The sequence below is a fragment of the Piliocolobus tephrosceles genome, chromosome 13 (genome assembly GCF_002776525.5).
Source record: "Piliocolobus tephrosceles isolate RC106 chromosome 13, ASM277652v3, whole genome shotgun sequence".
Lineage (NCBI taxonomy): Eukaryota > Metazoa > Chordata > Mammalia > Primates > Cercopithecidae > Piliocolobus > Piliocolobus tephrosceles.
The window spans coordinates 45,341,378-45,357,429 of NC_045446.1; the positions used below are offsets into that span (position 1 = coordinate 45,341,378).

At 39.5% G+C, this 16,052-nt stretch overlaps 1 pseudogene; it reads left to right on the forward strand.

Annotated features, from left to right (window-relative positions):
- Positions 1-9,921: 9,921 nt before the first annotated feature.
- Positions 9,922-10,870, forward strand: LOC111533855 (annotated as a pseudogene).
- Positions 10,871-16,052: the final 5,182 nt, after the last annotated feature.

Consider the following 16,052-nt stretch of genomic DNA (forward strand, 5'->3'; position numbering starts at 1 on the left):
CTCACCAGCAATAGATCCAAACCAAGAAAAGATCTCTGAATGGCCACAAAAAAAAAAAAAAAAAGAAAGAAATATTTTAAATGTTACAGGATATGGACAGAAAAAATTCCCCAGAGAAATAGACAGCATAAATTTAGAAAGTTACAACTTCTGAAAATGAAGGGCACAGAGAAATGCAAAATACACTGGAAAATCTGAATAGAATCAAACAAGCAGAAGAAAGAACTTCAGAGTTGGAAAACAAGGCTGTTGAATTAACCCAATGTGACAAAGGCAAACAAAAAATAACTTTAAAAAATGAACAAATCCTCCAAGAAATTTGGGATTAAGTGACCAAATCTAAGAATAATTGGAGTTCCCAATATGTTAAAAGACCAAATGTAAGACTAATTAGTGTTCCTGAGGAAGAAGAAAAATCTAAAAGTTGGGAAAACGTATTTGAGGAAATTATCAAGGAAAATTTCCCTGGCCTTGCTAGAGATCTAGACACCCAAATACAAGCAGCCCAAAAAACATCCCATAAAATTCATCACAGAAAGATCATCACCTAGGCACACAGTCATCACGTTATAGAAAGTCAAGATGAAGGAAAGAACCTTGAGAGCAGTGAGGCAAAAGCATCAGATAATCCATAAATGAAAATGTATCAAATTAACAGCAGATTTCTCAGCAAAAACCCTACAAGCTAGAAGGGATTGGGGCCCTATCTTTAGCCTCTTTAAGCAAAACAATTATCAGGCAAGAATATTGTAACCAATGAAACAGCTTCATAAATGAAGGAAAGATATAGCCTTTTTTAGACAAGCAAATGCTGAGAGATATCGCCACTACCAAGCCAGCACTACAAGAACTATTGAAAGGAGCTCTAAATCTTGACATAAAACTTTGAAATACACCAAAATAGAACCTTCTCAGAGATTAAATCTCGCAGGACCTATAAAACAATAACACGATGAAAAAATAAGGTATTCAGGCAACAACTAGCATTATGAATAGAATTACACCTCACATCTCAATACTAACACTGTAAAGGGGTGGAAAAAGTCCAAATGGACACTAAACGTGAGCAAGAGGAGCTATTCTTATATCTTATATTCTTATTCTTATATCAAAACAGACTTTAAAGCAACAACAGTTAAAGACAAATATTATATTGTGGCTGACTGCCACAACCACTACTTGAGACGGTCACTACGACAGTTACTACTGTTACTAGTTAAGACCATCATTACAGCAGTTACTACTGTTACTGCTTGAGATCAGCCTTATGACTGAACAAAGGGATGAATGTAGAAATGATAATAACAACAACAAAAAAAAAAACTTTTAAGGAAAGGCAACACAGAGAGACGAAAATAGGTCCCTCCTCCTAGTGAGCAAAACCCACCACCTGGACTTCTCAGCGCTTCATATTTATTGGGTAACAAGAGCAAGGAGGAGGTAATGATTGGGCAGCTGCTTAATTGATCACAGGTTCACATTATTACTGACAGCCTTCAATTGTGCCTGATCATAAGAAACACTTGCACAGCCTGCAACATCTTTTTGTTTTTAAATTAATTGAGCAAGGCAATTGCAGGCTGTGCAGTCCTTAATTGCCAGCTGGTGATCCAGCTTAATTTTTCTTAGTCCTTATTCAAAATGGAGTCACTCTGGTTTGAATGCTTCTTACATATTTCCCCCTTCCCTTTTACAAGAGGACCCTTAATCCTAAGGGTTGCAGAAGGATGAAGGTCCATATTCCACAACTTCTTCATGCTGAATAGGGGCAATGATATTCCTGCCTAACTGTTAGGGTCTCTTGTATCCAGGGTAGAGAGGAGCCCAGTCAGAAAGCATTGGTCCGTTACGCATCAATTGTACCTGAGTTCCAGCAAAAGGTGAAATCCTGGTGCTCCGCAGTTTCTCAGCTTCCTGTGTGGTTTTCTTGATCTGTCCCCCTATTATGGGGGTTGATGTCAGCATGACTCCGGTCAGTCCTCATTCTGTCTTCACGTTCAAATTCAAATTCAACTGGCTTATGGCTCATACTGGGGGAACCAGGTCTATAGTTGGAATTCATGGGTCCCTCCAGTCTCCCATTCCATGGTCACACACATCTTGAGGTCACCCACATCTTGAGGGCACCCACATGGCTTGTTCATCTCCTGCAAAAACACAAGCATACCCTTATCCCCATGTTGGTAAATCTACTGAAACAGAAGCAAAGGCTTTTCTGGCTGTAGCCAGGAGGCAGGCCGTTGCTGAAGCATTTGCTCTACAGGCAGTAACTCAGCTTCTGCCTCTTTGGTTAATTACTGTGGGGTAAAACTTTCCATTGATAATGAAAGACAGGCTCTTTCTGATTAACAGAAGACACAGAAAAAGCAAATCTAGGCTTATCCTTCTTGTAAACAATCCTCAAGATCTATTACCATGAGAGACCATTCTCTTGCTTCCATATCCATAAGCCCACAAAACTTAACTGCACAGGTTGGTCTATGAGATGCTATGGGTTGTGATAGATAAATCTCTCTCCTAGTTGCACTTCCAAATCCCTGACCTTCTTGCTTCCTCTTATGTAGAGAAGGGTACAACTTAAAGAGAACAAGCAACAGTTGAGCAACATATTCTCCTGGTTCAAAAATGCAAAGATCTTGTGACATTACCACTCCCTGAATTTCTCCTTCACAATCAAAATCAATATCTTGGGCCTGTAAGTTAAGACAACTTTTACCAAAATCAATCCCATGTATTTTGTTGGCAAAGATCCCCAAATATCAATGTGAATCTTAGTGAGTTTCTTTCAATTAACATAATTTGTTCTCTAGGAGATCTAATCTTGTGTTTCCAGGTGTTCCTGGGGGAAAGGGAATCCGTGTGCCTCCAGAAACCCACCGGAGACAGAGTTATGGCCTGCACGGGGAAATGCCCTCGTAGTTTGAGGTGCCCAGGTCCAGGCTCCCTTCTCGCTTCCTGACGGGGGGTGCTGTTTTGATGAAATTTTGAGTGACATTGATTAGCCCAATGATTTCTTTTATTGCAATGAGGGCAAAGTCCTGGCATTTTTTTCTGTTGAGAGGAGAACTGTGTTACAAGATTCCATTTGCCCAGTGGTCTGGCAGTGTTCTTTTTTGAAATGTCCAATTTTTCTACACTTAGAACAGTTTCCCACATTAGTGCTTGACCCTTGGTTTCTTTTGGATCTGTCAGCTACCAAATTAGACATTGCCTGAGTCAATACTGCAGAGCAATGAAGCTCAGTTCCCACATCTTGACAGGCTCCGAGAAAACTTCCCAAGTCCTCTGCACATCTCACAGGTGCCAGTGCACGTTACAATCCATGAAAGCCAAAGCTAAAGTTAGCCTTTCTGTAGCCACAAAAGAAGATAGTACAAGCCAATTTTCATCTTCCCTCTCCTGATCATTCTACAGCACTTTTGATAGATGTTGTAGGTATGTCAAAAAAATTCTCTCAAATCCTGAAATAACAAAAAGATGGTACATACCAAACTCCAAACAAAAAAGAGAAAAGAAATGGAAATAACCAAATTCTTCCTCATGTTACCCTGATTCAAAAACTTCCCATTCTTTGTACCTCTAGGGCACTGACCAGCACCCTTTTAGAGCACTGACCTTATGTTGCTTCAGGCAGACTTGTAATGTCTAGTTGGCTTTAGTTTTTTCTGGGCTTTAGTTTTTTCTGTTCCAGAAGACCTTCCTCGTTTAAGTCTCTATAGGACCCTATCTGTCCCTGCAAATCTCTGCTAGTCTTTGCTAGTCTCTACTTTTGTACCTCTTTAGGGCACTGACCTTATATTGCTAGTCTTTGCTAGTCTTTATCTATCCCTATCTGTCCCTATGGTATCTGTTAATTCCTGCAAGTTCCTGCAAGTCCCTGTATCTCCCTACCTATCTCTACTTACTTATCTCTATTCATCTCTGTTTCTGTTTACCTCTATTTATCCCTGCAGGCCTCTTTGGGTCCCTTCAGGTCTCTTCAGTTTTGTTTGTCCCTGATAGTCCCTGTTAGTCCCTGTACAGACACCATTGTTGGCTGACTGCCACAACTACTACTTGAGATTGTCACTACAGCAGTTACTACTGTTACTGCTTGAGACCATCATTATGGCTGAATGAAAGGACAAATGTAGAAATGATAACAACAAAAAAAGAAACTGTTTTAAGGAAAGGCAACATGCGGAGAAGAGACAAGACAAGAAGAAAAGAGCTCCTGCTTCTAGTGAGCAAAAGCCACCGCCCAAGCTTCTGAGCCCTTCATATTTATTGGGTAACAAGAGCAAGGAGGAGGAGGTAACAATTGGTCAGCTGCTTAATTGATCACAGGTTCATATTGTTACTGACAGGCTTCAATTGTGCCTGATCATAAGAAACACTTGTGCAGCCTCCAACATCATATGATGATAAAACGTCTAGTCCAACAGGAAAATATTAGAATCCTAAATATATACGCACCAAATACTGGAGCTCCCAAGTTTATAAAACAGTTACCACTAGAATTAAGAAATGAGATAGATGGTAACACAATAATAATGTGGGACCTCAATACTCCACTGACAGCCCTAGACAGTTCATCAAGACAAAAAGCCAGAAAAGAAACAATAGATTTAAACTATACCCTAGAACAAATGGACTTAACAGATATTTACAGAACATTCTGCCCAACAACTGCAGAATATACATTCTGTTCATCAGTACGTGGAATATTCTCCAAGATAGACCATATGAGAGGCCACAAAACAAGTCTCAATACATTTAAGAAAATCAAAATTACAGCGAGTACTCTTTCAGACTACAGTGGAATAAAATTGGAAATCAACTCCAAAAGCAACCTTCAAAACCATGCAAATACATGCAAATTAAATAACCTGCTCCTGAATGATCATTGGATGAACAATGAAATCAAGATGGAAATCTAAAAATTCTGTGAACTGAACCATAATAGTGACACAACCTATTAAAACCTCTGGGATACCACAGCCGAATTCTACCAGAGGTACAAGGAGGAGCTGTTACCATTCCTTCTGAAACCATTCCAATCAATAGAAAAAGACAGAATCCTCCCTACTCATTTTATGAGGCCAGCATCATCCTGATACCAAAGCCTGGCAGAGACACAACAAAAAAAAGAATTTTAGAACAATATCCCTGATGAACATCGATGCAAAAATCCTCAATAAAATACTGGCAAACCGAATCCAGCGCATATCAAAAAGCTTATCCACCATGATCAAGTGGGCTTCATCCCTGGGATGCAAGGCTGGTTCGACATACACAAATCAAAAAACGTAATCCAGCATATAAACAGAACCAATGACAAAAACCACATGATTATCTCAATAGATGCAGAAAAGGCCTTTGACAAAATTCAATAGCACTTCATGCTAAAAATTCTCCATAAATTCGGTATTGATGGAACATATCTCAAAATAATAAGAGCAATTTATGACAAACCCACAGCCAATATCATACTGAATGAGCAAAAACTGGAAGCATTGCCTTAGAAAACTGGCACAAGACAGGGATGCCCTCTCTCACCACTCCTAATCAACATAGTGGTGGAAGTTCTGGCTAGGGCAATCAGGCAAGAGAAAGAAATAAAGGGTATTCAATTAGAAAAAGAAGAAGTAAAATTGTCCCTGTTTGCAGATGACATGATTGTATATTTAGAAAACCCCATCGTCTCAGCTTAAAATCTCCTTAAGCTGATAAGCAACTTCAGCAAAGTCTCAGGATACAAAATCAATGTGCAAAAATCACAAACATTCTTATACACCAATAACAGACAGAGAGCCAAATCATGAGTGAACTCCCATTCACAACTGCTTCAAAGAGAATAAAATACCTAGGAATCCAACTTACAAGGGATGTGAAGGGCCTCTTCAAGGAGAACTACAAACCACTGCTCAGTGAAATAAAAGAGGACACAAACAAATGGAAGAACATACCATGCTCATGGACAGGAAGAATCAATATCGTGAAAATGGCCATACTGCCCAAGGTAATTTATAGATTCAATGCCATCCCCATTAAGCTACCAATGACTCTCTTCACAGAATTGGAAAAATCTGCTTTAAAGTTCATATGGAACCAAAAAAGAGCCTGCATTGCCAAGACAATCCTAAGCCAAAAGAACAAAGCTGGAGGCATCACGCTACCTGACTTCAAACTACACTACAAGGCTACAGTAACCAAAACAGCATGGTACTGGTACCAAAACAGAGATATAGACCAATGGAACAGAACAGAGCCCTCAGAAATGATACCACACATCTACAGCCACCTGATCTTTGACAAACCTGAGAAAAACAAGAAATGGGGAAAGGATTCCCTATTTAATAAATGGTGCTGGGAAAATTGGCTAGCCATCAGTAGAAAGCTGAAACTGGATCCTTTCCTTACTCCTTATACGAAAATTAATTCAAGATGGATTAGAGACTTAAATGTTAGACCTAAAACCACAAAAACCCTAGAAGAAAATCTAGGTAATACCATTCAGGACATAGGCATGGGCAAGGACTTCATGTCAAAAGCAATAACAACAAAAGCCAAAGTTGACAAATGGGATCTAATTAAACTAAAGAGCATCTGCACAACAAAAGAAACTACCATCAGAGTGAACAGGCAACCTACAGAATGGGAGAAAATTTTTGCAATCTACTCATCTGACAAAGGGCTAATATCCAGAATCTACAAAGAACTCAAACAAATATACAAGAAAAAAACAAACAACTCCAACAAAAAAAATCTGGGCAAAGGATATAAACAGACAATTCTCAAAAGAAGACATTCATACAGCCAACAGACACATGAAAAAATGCTCATCATCACTCGCCATCAGAGAAAGGCAAATCAAAACCACAATGAGATACCATCTCACACCGGTTAGAATGGCAATCATTAAAAAGTCAGGAAACAACAGGTGCTGGAGAAGATGTGGAGAAATAGGAACACTTTTACACTGTTGGTGGGACTGTAAACTAGTTCAACCACTGTGGAAAACAGTGTGGCGATCCCTCAAGGATCTAGAACTAGAAATACCATTTGACCTAGCAATCCCATTACTGGGTATATACCCGAAGGATTATAAATCATGCTGCTATAAAGACACATGCACATGTATGTTTATTGCGGTAGTATTCACAATAGCAAAGACTTGGAATCAACCCAAATGTCCATCAGTGACAGACTGGATTAAGAAAATGTGGCACATATACACCATGGAATACTATGTAGCCATAAAAAAGGATGAGTTCGTGTCCTTTGTAGGGACATGGATGCAGCTGGAAACCATCATTCTCAGCAAACTATCACAAGAACAGAAAACCAAACACCACATGTTCTCACTCATATGTGGGAATTGAACAATGAGATCACTTGGACACAGGAAGGGGAACATCACACATCAGGGCCTATTGTGGGGGGTAGATAGCATTAGGAGATATACCTAATGTAAATGACGAGTTAATGGGTGCAGCACACCAACATGGCACATGTATATATATGTAACAAACCTGCACGTTATGCACATGTACCCTAGAACTTAAAGTATAAGAGTAAGAATAAGAATAAGAATAAAACCTCTGGGATACAGCAAAAGTGGTGCTAAAGGGAAAGTTTATAGCATTAAATGCACATATCAAAATGTCTGAAAGAGCACAAATAGACAATCTAAGGTACACCTCAAGGAACTAGAGAAGCAAGACCAAACTAAACCCAAACCTAGCAGAAGAAAAGAAATAACAAAGATCAGAGCAGAATTAAATGATACTGAAACAAGCAAGCAAACAAAAGATAAGTGAAACAGAAAGCTGGTTCTTTGAAAATATAGACAAAATTGACAGACCATTGATGAGGTTAACCAAGAAAATAACAGAGAAGGTCCAAATAAGCTCAATTAGAAATGAAACAGGAGATATTACAACCAATACCACAGAAATACAAAAGATCATTCAAGGCTACTGTGAATATCTTTACATACACAAACCAGAAAACCTAGAGGATATGCATAAATTCCTGGAAATATACAAATCTCGTAAATTAAACCAAGAAGAAATAGAAACTCTAAACAGACCAATAAAAAACAGTGAGATTGAAATAAAAATTTTAAAAATTGCCAACAAAAAAAGTACAGGACTAGATGGATTCACAGCTGACTTCTACCAGACATTCAAAGAAGAATTGGTACCAATCCTACTGAAACGATTCTCTGTACTCCCAGCAGAGGGTGCATCTTCTTTCCACATGGAAGCCTCCTGCCCATGTGCATTCTTGGATTCCAGAGCAAAGGTGGCCTCAGATAGGCAAAAATGAACTCCTGAATTTGTTCCTAAATGACTTTCACTCTCCTCTATATTGTGCCCTATTTGATTAGCTTCTCATTCTCTATCTGGAATTTGTTTAGGTTGGTTTTTTTTTTTTTTTTCAACCCACAATTTTGACTGCCAACTTGGATTTTACTTGAGAATCACTCTGTTGCTTTACTCCCTCTAACATGTATAATCAACACAGAGTTGTGCTGGTTCGAAAGGGCTGGTCAAAGACTGGATCATGAGTCAGCCCTACTGGGCTCAAATTCATACTATATAAGTCCCAGGACAAATAATTCATTCTTTTTGTGCTCCAATGCATTATTGGCCTGGGAATAATACTCATTCTTACCTCCTAGGCTCTTCAGATAATTAAAAGTGGCAATACCTAATAAACTCTCAATCAGCTGCTGTTATTCTCCCAGATTAGACCCAGCCCTCATTCTCCAGTTGAAGTCTGCCTGAATCTTTTTTTATACTCCAAGCCCTATACTAGCCCTATTTCCCTCATGGACTCTGCTAATACAAATATTTTCATCAACAGAGAAATGAACCACAGATCTCCTGAAAGAGAGAAAGAAATGGGGTTACATTGTGTATACGGAACAGAACACTTACTAGTCCCCCATAGATATTCCTTCAGTTGCACTTAGACCTCACTCATACTTACTCTTTCCTCTATTCTATTGCTGAACAGTTCAGCTCAGAACCACACCCTACCCAAACATTGTGTACAAAAATGCTTCTAGGTGTTCAGCAAAGCTACACTGAGACCTCATTTCAAAGGTACATCAGTAGTTATTTTCTGGTTTTGGGCACACATCAATCATTCTTCTCAACACAGATAGAGCTGTCCACAAATAGATTTCTGATTAATGAAATTCTCTTCATATAATTACAAATGTGTGTTCTAATGCCTTACATTGTGCTTTCATTTTTATTTTCCATTTCACCAAAATCTACCAATACCATTAGGCTCCTCATGCATGCATTCATTCATTGAATGAATATTTATGAAGAGCACAGTGTGCTGCTCAGGGAAATAGGCACTAGGAGTATAAAACGTAAAATGTGGTCCTGTCCACAATGACTAACACACTGAGTTATTTCTCAAACACCAGGTCCAGCCATTTTCACATTTATCCTAGCAAAGGGCACATTTTCCTCCAGTTCATAATTCATGGTCTTCTTTCCTATCCATGGATGACCAGTTCTAGTCTTGAGGGTGTCACAACCACCTCTTTATGTATCTGAATTCCTCTACCTGAGAGAAAATTCCAGGCCCAGGATAGAGTAATAATCGGGTCCACAGCCCTGGCCACTTGAGTGGGGGTGTTTTGATCCTAATGTTATTCCCACGTCAGTACAGAACTTGTGTGGCAATAAGGAGAGGTCAGGCTTCAGAATCAGCAAGAACTGGATTTCAAACTGGATTTGAGGACTCCCACCTTTTGGTAGGTGACTTATTCTCTGTGAGCCTCTGTTTCTCTCCTCTTTAAAAATGAGAACAGTAAATCCCACATGGCAGGGTGGTGGAGAGAATCAGAGATCACACAGCTGGTGCTCACATATGGTTTGTGTTCCCAGGAACACCAGACTAGGGTTTCTGAGCATGGATCCAACCATCCCAGCCTTGGATACAGAACTGACACCAATCAATGGAACTGAGGAGACTCCTTGCTACATGCGAACCCTGAGCCTCATGGTGCTGACGTGCATCATTTCCCTTGTTGGGCTGACAGGAAACGCGGTTGTGCTCTGGCTCCTGGGCTTCCGCATGAGCAGGAACGCTGTCTCCACCTACATCCTCAACCTGTCTGTGGCCGACTTCCTCTTCCTCAGCAGCAACGTTATATGTTCCGCCTCACTCATCAATATCTGTCATCCTGTCTCCAAAATCCTCATTCCTGTGACGACCTTTCTCTACTTTACAGGCCTGAGCATGCGGAGCGCCATGAGCACCAAGCGCTGCCTGTCAGTCCTGTGGCCCATCTGGTGCCGCTGCCGCCGCCCCACACACCTGTCAGTGGTCGTGTGTTTCCTGCTCTGGGTCCTGTCCCTGCTGTGGAGCATCCTGCAGTGGAGGTTCTGTGACTTCCTGCTTAGTGATCCTGGTTCTCTTTGGTGTCAAACATCAGATTTCATCACAGTCCTGTGGCTGATTTTTTTATGTGTGGTTCTCTATAAGTCCAGCCTGGTCCTGCTGGTCAGGATTCTCTGTGGATCCCGGAAGATACAGGACCATCCTGCTCAAAGTGCTGGTCTTCCTACTCTAAGGCCTGCCCTTCAGCATTCAGTGGGCCCTGTCTACTGGGATTCACCTGGATTTGGAAGGCATTTTCTGTCATGTCCGTCTAGTTTCCATTTTCCTGTCCTCTCTAAACAGTAGTGCCAACCCCATCATTTACTTCTTCGTGGGCTCCTTTAGGCAGCGTCAAAATAGGCAGAACCTGAAGCTGGTTCTCCAGAGGGCTCTGCAGGACATGCCTGAGGCGGATGAAGGTGGAGGGCAGCTTCCTGAGGAAACCCTGGAGCTGTCGGGAAGCCGATCGGAGCAGTGAGGAAGAGCTTCTGCCCTGTCAGTCAGACGGGACTTTGAGAGCAACACTGCCCTGCCACCCTTGACAATTACATGAGTTTTCTTAGTGTTGTGCCTCAGCAATGTCTCAGTGGTAACTCAAGATCATCGAATAGATGTTTATCTAACCTGACAGTTGCAGTTTTCACCCACGGAAAGCATTAGTCTGACAGTACAATGTTTAGATTCTCCTTGATATTACCAACACATTTTTCCTCTTATCTTACACTGAAAACTTTTTCTGCAATTTTCATTGTGATAAAAGGAGTTCCTGTCCACAACCCTAAACTCATCTTTATACATGTTTCCTACCTGATTGTATCAAAAAGGAAGTTTCCTTATTAATCTCTCAGACTATGTTCCCCTGAAACCATATTCCCTTCTATGACTGGAGGCATTACTGAAGTTGGGAGCTCGATTCTGAATAAGTGAGTTCTGTTATCTCTACATTCCATTGAATTATCAGATATGAAGCAAATAATGTCCTTAGAGACAGACTCTCTCTTCATAAAAACACTCTCACAAGTTGGTTTTATGAAAAGGCTAAATCTTACAATAGCGCTCAGTCTATAGTCTAACATCACACCAATGCACAATTCCTGAAAGCATTTTCTAGAGATCCTGCAGGTGCTTAGGTCACAGGCATTGCAAAACTACCTACTACCACTACCTTGCATTTCTGCAGAAGAAGCCCTTGCCTCCAGGCAAACCCAGTTCAGCATCTAGAAATCCCAGCATATGGAGGGAAGAATGTGCAAGTGCTAGAATGAGAAGAACACTGGACCTGGTTTCAGGGATTTGGGATTCTCAAGCTGATTGCATGGCCAACATGGGTCACATGCTTATTCCAGGCAAACCAAGCAAAAGTGAGGTTATGGGATTGCCCCAGTCTGAAACTGTGCCATTTGTGCATTTGTGTTCAGGTATGTCTTTTCAGAGCATGTGGGTAAAGTGTGACTTTACCATAACCATGGACTGAAGATAACTAGTGTTGTGATCAAGGTTGCCTGAGAAATTTATGTCACTACACAGTGACTATAACCTCAGTAAGCGTGTGTTCTTCCCACCTATGTGGAAGCGACCTAGAATCCAAAGAGACTGCTCTGATGCTTGTTCTGTATGAAAGTGTGGTATCAGTTGGGCACAATTAGTGTCAATGTTATCAATGCTGGCTATAGATGTAGATGGCATTTGTTTGCTGTTATCTAGCAGTTACAGCAGAGTATAGAAGAAGAAATCTCAATGCTCATGCCCATGATATTGGTTCAATTATTCTGGAGCTTTGCAGGATGCAAACACAAGGAAGGAGAGCAGAGACAGAGTAGATCTCATTCCTGAGTGTGTGTGTAGAAGTGAGTGGATCATGGAAGGCTTCATGTAATAGGTAGAATTTTAACTGATGACTACAATTGACCTAGCATTATTGTTATAATTATACCCTCTGTAAATTTTGCCAGTCACTTAAATTTTTATATAGGGCAAGGAGAGGTAAATAGGATCTGGACAGATGGAAATGGGAGAAGAGATAATTTACAGTGGCACTGTTAATAAAAGCATAGAGTTTTTTAGGGAATGGTAAATAATTCACACCAGAGTTTTATTCCTTGTGTCACCCCACATATTTGGTCATGATGGCAAGATCCCTCTTAAATAGAATTACAAGACTGGAGTGCTCTAAATAATGAGCATTATCTTTCGTGGTCTTGAAGTGATAGAGCTTGATGTTAGTTTTGTGATATTTGTAGGAGTGAACTCTATAATAACGTAAAGTCCAGAGAGGGCCAGGCAAGTCAGGCCAACAGGACATGCCACAAAGTCAATGCCTTGCTCTCCTTACCCTCTTCACTGGGATACATCCAGCCCTCCAGGGCAAGAAGGCATAGATAAAACAGTTAAACAATTAAAATAATAATAATAAAACAGGTGGGGGTTAGGGGAGAAGAGAGAAGCAGTGGAACGCAGCCCTTTCTCTGGAGCAGCATTTTTACCTACAAAAGGCCCATACTGGGAGTAGGGGAGATAGTTAATCTTTGAATTAAATTCAACATTTTATTTGTCACATAAAAATTCAAATCTAAAGTCTGCATAGCCTTGATATAGATGTTCAAAAATTGCTATTCAAATTCTGTGTCACCTTGCAACTCTTTTGTAATGTAATATTTATAGTGACTTGAAATTTAGTTTAATATTCCTGTTTTAACATGCTGCTACACATGTGACAGAATAATACATACCAAACTCAGACGTTCTGAAGTTGAAGACAGTTGTCATTCCCATTCCAGGTGTGCAGGCACCCTTGCCTTCTTATCAAAGATATGTGTAATTATTGGTGAGAGTAAAGATGTAAGATTCAGCCTTAAATTGTATCTGTAAAATGTGTGTATTTATTTTTAAGAGTTATTAGAAACAAATATGATAAAAACTTAATATGTGCTTAATTTTGTGTTGGGTGTATGAATGCTAATTATATTACCTTCTAGCCTATGTACCTGGTTTACAAACTTCCTTCCAGCATACCCCATGTCCTCATTCTTGGTGACTTCAATATCCATAAAGGTAGTCTATACAACAAAGAGGCATTTCAGTTGGTTTTAAGTTTTCATTCTGAATTAATTGTAGATTATGAAGAAGTTACTAAAATGGTACAGAGAGTTCCTGTATGCCCATCACCCAACCTATAGCAATACTGACATGTTAAGTAAATGTAGCACCAAAACCAGGAAATTGACATTGATACCATCTGATTATCTACATTACAAATCTTATGAGATTTCACCAAATATCTACAGTACACTGTTACCAAATTTTACCAGTGTTTGCATGCACTCATTTTTGGAGTGAGATATTCCTCTATGTTTCATTCCATAATATTTTGTCACAGGTGTAGGTTCATAAATACAATCACATTGAATATAGAAGTGTTTCTTCACCACAGAAGAATTCCCTTGGGCTCCTGCTACTGTCACACCCACAGTTTGTTTCTTCCCAAACCCCTCTAATCATTGTCATTTCAAAAGTGTTACTAAATGGAATCACACTGTATCTAATCTTTTGACTTTGGCTTTTTTAGTTCAGCATAATGTCCTCAAGATCCACCCAACTTTTTGCAGGTATCAATAGCTTATAGCTGATTTATTTTTAAACTGCTGAGTAGTGTTCCATTGTATGGATGTACTCTGCTTCGTTTCACTAATCATAAGCGAAAGGACATTTATAAATATTGTGACATTTATAATAAACATTATATTTTTATTATATTGTGACATTTATAAATAAAACAAATATAAACATATGTGTATAGATATTTAAGTGAACAAAGTTTTCCAGTTTCTTGGATAAATTTAATGGCTGAATTGCTGGATTGTATGAAAATGCAAAAGGATTTTCCAGAGTAGCTCTACTATTTTGCTTTCTCACTAGCAATGTATGAGACCTCCAATTCCTTCAAATCTTAGCCGATATTTAAAACTATCAGCATTTTATATTTTAGCTATATTAAGAGGGTAGACTGGTATCTCATTGTAGTTTTTATTTATTGCCCTAAACATTAGTGATGTTGAGCATCTTTTTATGTGTTTATTCGTCATGCATATATGTCCTTGCTGAAGCATATGTTCATCTTTTGCCCTGGTTGAATCGACCCCTCCACTAACTTCATGCCTGTTCCCATAGCACAGAGTGTGGCTGGAGCTTAACACACAACCATGCCTAGCAGTTTCACTGTACATTTATGACCTTGAACCTGAAGTATTCACTTATATCTCCTGAACAGTCATGTGACATTTCCATAATTGCCTCTCACACTCCAAAGGAAAATCTTCACGCCATCTTCTCTCTCCTGAAACCGCCTACTTTTTATTTTTTTAAATCTCTGTCAGGTGCTGCTCTTCTGAGATTTATTCAATCTCCCCAGAGTGAACCTACCTGCCCATCTGCCTCTGAGCACATCTCTCTGTATTTTCTCTCATGCCAGGAGATGGGCTCTGCAAATTCCTGTTTGAAACCACCCTTTCCATTTGTGCAGTTTCCCCATTCCCTCCCTAGAAACATTTCATAGCATTATTACTTCTCCCTTCTGCATCTTCAATGTTTCCTTCTCTAATGGATCCTTCCACTGTAATTGAAACACCCCATCCTATTCTTGGCTTAAAACACCATCTAAGCAACCATTCATCGCTATCCACAGCCTGACTTGTCTTCTTTCCTTTGGAAAAAAAATATTCTCCAAAAAGTTTTCTGTACTTATTGTCTTCATTTTTTTCATCCTGCCTCAATCTTCTCATATCTCTATCTCCCTCTCTTAGCTAGATCATTAAATTTATGTTTTTTGTTTGAAAATTTATTTGTGACATGGTAATAAAGTCAAAGGTTTAAAAAATGATCTTTAAATGCATGCCCTGAAAACTGTCATTCCCATTTTAGACCCTCAGGCATCCTTGCCTTGTTAACAAAGACATATCCTATTATACTTAGTAATAAGCTTATATTAATTCACAAATATTTAATAATAAAACAACTATATTTTTTGACATACAATATATACATTGGCATGCGTTCTTTTTTAAAAATCTAACTAATTCTGGAGGGCCTTTTATATTAGGTTTGTTGTTCTTTCTGTGCAGCTACAGAGTATTCTATTGCATAGATAGACCATAATTTTTACAGTGTTGATGGCCATTTTGGCTGTCACCAGTCTTTTACTGTAAATAACACTGCATTCATTAACTTAGTACATAGATCTTTTGAACATGCACAAATATATCTCTAAGATAAATTCGTAGATGAGGAATTACAGAGAGAAAAGGATGCTACTTTATACGTGCTTTCATATGTTGAAAATTGCCTTCAATGGAAGTTGTATCCATCTGCATCCTCAGCATAAATGAGTGAGGGTACCTGATGCTACTCCATCCCCACACTATAAGCTATCAAACTTTATGGTCTTTTATATTTTGGTAAGTAAAATATAACTCTGTAATTTCAGTTGGCATGTCTTTCATTATGAGTTGAATTTCTCCTCTTTCCGTATGTTTTGAGACAAGGTCAGGCTTTATCAGCCAGGCTGGAGTGCAGTGATGTGATGTCAGCTCACTGTGACCTCCGCAGCCGGGGCTCAAGCTGTCCTCCCACCCCAACGTCCCGAGTAGCTGGGACTACAGACATGC